We start from the raw sequence: 6,111 nt of genomic DNA, 5'->3' as shown, positions 1-6,111 counted from the left end.
TCCAAATGAATGACATATACCACTAGTGATTTTCCTACCCAACTTGCACCCTGCAAAATCAGAATCACAAAAACCTACTAAGCTACATGCGCTACCTTTTGGATACCAAAGACCGTGTGAAAAGGTTCTGTTAAGATATCTCAAAATTATTTTTATGATTTTAAAATAGGATTTCTTTGACGACGCTTGATATCTAGCACACATTCACACACTAAACATGATATCTGGCCTACTATTCGTTAAATAGAGTAAGAAACCGATTATACCTCTATATTTGGTTATGTCAAAATCCACTTCATTCCCGTCTTTGTCAATTAGCACATTTGAGGTCACATGGGTTGAAATATTCCTTGAATTTTGCATATTAAACTTCTTGAGAAGCTCTAGGACTATCTAATATTTTGATCCTTAATGATGCATACATGTAATGGACAATGCCATATAAAAAAGATTAATGGACTGTTTTTAAAACACGACTCTAGAGCTTCAAAAATGAAAAACTCCACGAAAAGATGGATTGTGATATGCATAAGATGAACCTCACATTCAAAACGCACAAGTCCTTATTATTGATCTATATTTTATTGACAAAATGCAATGGATGCAAAAATGCAAATGAGCTAAGAGAAATGAACGAAAAGGTTTTGGAGAGGACAAAATTAGGGTATGACAAAATCTGTCTAATTTGATTCAAGTGTAAAGTATGATTTGAATCAAATAAAGCCGAGGTGACCAAAATATGTCTGATTTGAATCAAGTGCATCTTGTGATTCAAGTCACAAAGCTGTCTGATTTGAATAGAGTTAAAATTCTGATTCAAGTCAGAGTGTTCGAAAAACTTTGGTTTGCCTCTATTCAATTTGATTTGAGTCAAGATATGTGCATGATTTGAATCATGGACACAAAATCTCAATTTTTCATGATTTTTAAAATACTTTGAGATTTCGTTTTCAACCTAACTTGAATCAATAACACATATGGTTCTTGTTCCACTAACTCAACCAATTGACTAAAAGCATCATGATTAAACTCAAATATAACAACTGAATTATGTATGCTAAAAATGAATCAATTCAAAACTTGATTCAAAGATGTCCAATCAGGAGAGTTAACAAACAATAATAAATGAAACGAAAATGACAAGATAAACAACGAAAATGTATTGGGGTTCTCCCCTGAATGTATTAGGGACATGCAACTTCACTAGGTACCATGAATAGTTTCATAGTCCTATTAAGAAAGTATGGAACATCGATTATTTTGTCTTTAGGTATCCGGATCTTCTTGGATCCTTTAGTGTTAGTCCTATAGGGTTTCTTGTCCATCAATGTTTGAAACTTACAAGTTTTTAACATTGATCAATATGTGTGTACCCTATAGTAAATAAAAATAGTTTTCTTCCACTCGGTTAATGATGTTTAGTTGTTAATTTTTGGAATCAAAATTATATAATATATTTATAGTTAAAGCAACATTATTCCTACAACATCATATTTCTATTCACTTCTTAACACCAATTCTCTCGTGATAATTTATAAAATAGCCTTGTAATATTTTGAAGTTAATTATTCTATCCCTTAACAATATTTTTAATCTTATTTTCTTTTTAAACATAAATTTTTGATATATTAATATTTTATAGTTCATTATTTAAATATTTATTATATGCTCATTTTATATATTATTAAATTTTTGTGAAAAATATAACATGTTATTTTAAGTGGTTTGATATATTATTATTTTTATATAGAAAAATATATTGTTTATTTTTAATCTATAATAATATTACAATTTTAGCACTATGGTAATCTCCTGAGTATTCTCAACACAGAAGTTAATACAACAACCCTCCATACTCTTGTATAGTTCTATGATTCTCCGTTGAGGTGCTTTACTTTCCAAAATTATCAGTTGGCTCCAACTCAGGAGGAACATTCACATATCTTGAGGGTTGAAATTCATAATCATGTTCCTTTTGTCAGTACAATGGAGTTTCCTAAGTATCATCATCTAGCTAAAGTCCTTCATTTGGAGAAGAAATAAGTGGAACTCAACCTCAAACTCAAGGGTGGAACTCATGGTTTTACTTTGAAGTTTCTAGTAGACAGACCATTACCTTTGTTGATGCCAGAAGTTGGAGTGCTTTCAATGATATTCTTGCCTTGCTTGTATATGGGATTGTGTTGTTCCCTAACATGAAAGATTTTGTGGATTTGACCTCTATTCACATCTTTATGACCAAGAATCATGTTCCTACTTTTCTTGCTGATACTTACTATTCCATTCATGCGAGGAATCAGAAGAAGAAGGGAACCATTGTGTGATGTGTTCCTATGTTGTAGAGATGGTTCATGTCTCATCTACCAAGCAATGGTCCTTTCGTTGACAATAAGGGCAATCTTAAATGGTCTCAAAGGATCATTCATGTCTTTGACAACTGAAGATATCTCATGGTACTCTCAAAGTTATGACGATGTCAAGATCATTATTAATTGTGGTATTTTCCCTAATGTGCCTCTCTTAGGTACAAAAGGTGGAATTAACTACAATCCAAGATTGGCATTGCGTCAGCTGAGCTACCCGATGTTAGATAAACCAGACTCCGAGCAGTTGGAGGATTTTGTCTTGTGTGAAGGGGTTGACGATGTAGAGTTTCAGAAAAGGATTATTTGAGCTTAGGGAGAGATTCTCCGCCAAGGAAAGGATGAACTGGGAAAGAATAATTGTATAGCAAAGGAAGCCTACACACAGTGGGTCAAGGAGAGGGTCAAAAAAGTTTTGTTTCCATTTCTACCTGAGCCTTCTATGAACATCAAACCTGTTGAGCTTGTTGTTGTTCCTATCTCTGAGATTGAAAAATTCAATGAGGTTATGAAGGTGTTGGAAAAGGAGAATGATGATCTCTGATCTAACATTGGTAAACTCATTTTGGAGAGGGAAAACTTGAAGCTCGACCTTAATCAGAAGAGGGAGTGAGCACTCAAGGCAACTAATAAGGTTCAAGAAGAACAAGACAAGATGAGGAAAGTAGGTGAAGCTTTTAAGGGAACTTATGACAACCTTTATGCCAAGAAGAAGCAATTTGCCGAAGCTCAGTACAAAGCCAACAAGATAGAGATCAACTGCAAAAATCAGCTCAGAAAGCTTCAAGACCAATTGGATAGTTGCAAGAAGGAGTTGAAAGAAGAACATGGTCGTGTCAAGTAGCTAGAAGTTTCTCTTTCTCAATGTCAGAATGAATTTGGCAAGAGGTTTGAAGAAATCCAAGAGTTGAAGAGTCACGCACACAAGAATATTGAAGATACCAACCTTCTCAACCAAGAGGTCACTCATTGGGAGAGACACAACCGTCATCTTCAAGTTCTTTTGGATCATAAGGAATCCTTCCTGCAAGATCTGTTGAATGGGCCTAATCATACATTATTGCATAACCTTATCAAGGATGCACAATACTAGAATGACAGACATGCACGTCTAGCTCAGTTTGTTATTCACTCACTTGAAGATATACTCAGGCTGTTGAAGAAGGCTTATGATGTTATGTTTCCTTACAACACTCCATTGGTTGTATTTCATTTTATCTTTGTCTGTAGAGTTGTATTTGAGAGGTTTCGGGTTGATCGTGTTGTAGCTCATTTAGCAGACTGTTGAGTTATATTTCTATTATTTATTCTTCCATATTGAATAAAATGAGTATTTCCCTTTATTTGGGCACTATCTTCTATCTCTTTTTTATGCTCTATGATTACTCGTAATAATAGACAAGTCATGTGATTCCTTAGAAATCATAAAATAATAATAATAATAATAATTTTTTTTTTTGCATGCATCATCATTCACGCATCATTTTGTATTTCATAAAGACCAGACCAATTAACTCACTGTTATTTGGCCTTCAGTCAGAAGAACTACTGTCGTCAAGCTGACTTTCCGGCATCCGTACAACACCAACACTAATTAGAAGATAATCATGGATTAATTGGAAGAAAACCAAGCTACTATAAGGGAGGATATGATTACTATGAGGATCCAAATGTGTCACCTGATGGAAGCAATGCAAGTTATAGCCAGGGGCCACGAAGAGTTCCGTCAGGATAATCTGAGAGTCGATTCTACTAATCTTATTGTGACAATTCCAATGAATCCATTGGGGGGTAACGGTACTCTAGTTGTAACTCAACCACCTCCCGAGGGTGGTCCCCTTAACCAGAATGTTTGTCATACTTTCAACGTCCCTATCCATGGGGGAGCCCACACTGAGATAGATGATCATCAAGATGCCTTTTTCATTCCTAAAGATAATTCAGTCAATGATGCCTATGGGTCCTCACCTGTTAAAGTGGAGAAGAAGTTATGTGTTCTAGAAGAGAAAATGAAAGCTACTAAAGGTTTTGGTGCCTTCGGTTTGGAGGCTACAAATATGTGTTTGGTACCCGGTGTGAAGATTCCTACCAAATCCAATATCTCGGATTTTGAGAAATACAAGGGGGTCAGCTGCCCAATGACCCACGTTCGATCTTATTGCAAAAAGATTGCCACGCAATCTGACGGTGAAAAGTTGTTAATTCATTTTTCTAAGACAGCCTCAATGGGGCTTCCCTCTAATGGTATATGTAGTTGGAACGTACACAAATACGCACTTAGAGGGGGCTAACTGAAGCCTTCCTAAAACATTATCAGTACAATACAACTATGGCTCCAAGCAAGACTTACCTTTAGAGTCTTATCAGAAGTTAGAGGAATCATTCAAAGAATATGCCTAACGGTGGAGAGATCTGGATGCCAGAGTTCAACCTCCTCTTTTAGAGAGGTAACTGGTAGATATGTTTATGAGTACCCTTTAAGGGCCTTATTTGGACAGAATGGTGGGGAGTTCATCTTCAGGGTTTTTTGATTTGGTAGTCGCTGGTGAAAGAATTGAGAATTGTTTGAAAAGTGGGAAAATTCAAATTGATGTTGTTGTGTCAAATGGGGCAAAGAAGCCTTATGTTGGGTTCACTAAAAAGAAAGAAGGGGAGGCGAATGATGCCTCAACCTCTAAAGAAAAGGGCAACGCTTATATGGTGCCTTATTATCTGGTTGCAGAGGTGACTCCTAGTCCGTATCAGCAACAATTTTTTGCGATTCCTGCTGGCCAACAACCTATGCCATATCACCCACATATGCAGTATCAACAACCATATGCTCCTCAATGTCAGAATTACTATCAGCCAGACCAACAAAGGCAGAGAAAGCCTGAAATAAAATTTGATCTTATCCATATGCCATATAGTCAATTACTTTCTCATCTACTCTGAGGCTCATTGATCTAACTGAGGGAATTGGTACATCCTCCAACCACTTTTCCTTCTGGTTACGATGCCAATGCAAGATGCGGATTCCACTCTGGTGCTCCCGGGCACACTATTGAAAACTGCAAAGCTATGAAGCACAAGATACATGATCTAATTAGTTCTAAGGTCATTTTATTCACACATAATGGTCCTAATGTCAATGACAATCATATGCCTCCTCATGTCGGCCATTATGTGAGTATGTTGGAAGAGTCTGGAGAATGTAGCTTGGTGTAAAGAGGTGATGAGATGAAGACCTCCTTGACTTTGGTTAAAGAGAAGTTATTGTTGAATGATGTGTTTCTGGGTTGCCCGTCTGATTGCGAACAACGTTTGTTGAACCCTCAAAAGCATGAAGAGTTGAGATGGGGTATTCAACAATTGATTAACCAAGGGACTTTTGTGGTGGAGAAGGCTTATGATGAAGATCACATGGCTACTTTAAATATTCCTTACAATCCTTTTCAAATACCAATATCATCCAGTCCAATATTACTTGACACATTTATTAAAAATAAAATTAAGATGATAAATATTCACTTTCAATATGTTTTAGTAAATTATTACTTAAATATAAGAGAGAAAGAGAGAGAGAAAGAGAGAGAGATTATTATGTTTCGCATTTTTTAATGTTGATTACTCAAATTTAAATATTAATTTACTAAAACATGTTGAAAGTGAATATTATTACTTAAATATAAGAGAGAGAGAGAGAGAGAGAGAGAGAGAGAGAGAGATATTATTATGTTTCGCCTTTTTTAATGTTGATTACTCAAAT

The sequence above is a fragment of the Lathyrus oleraceus genome, chromosome 2 (assembly GCF_024323335.1).
Source record: "Lathyrus oleraceus cultivar Zhongwan6 chromosome 2, CAAS_Psat_ZW6_1.0, whole genome shotgun sequence".
Classification (NCBI taxonomy): domain Eukaryota; kingdom Viridiplantae; phylum Streptophyta; class Magnoliopsida; order Fabales; family Fabaceae; genus Lathyrus; species Lathyrus oleraceus.
Note: the sequence above shows the minus strand (reverse complement) of the source record.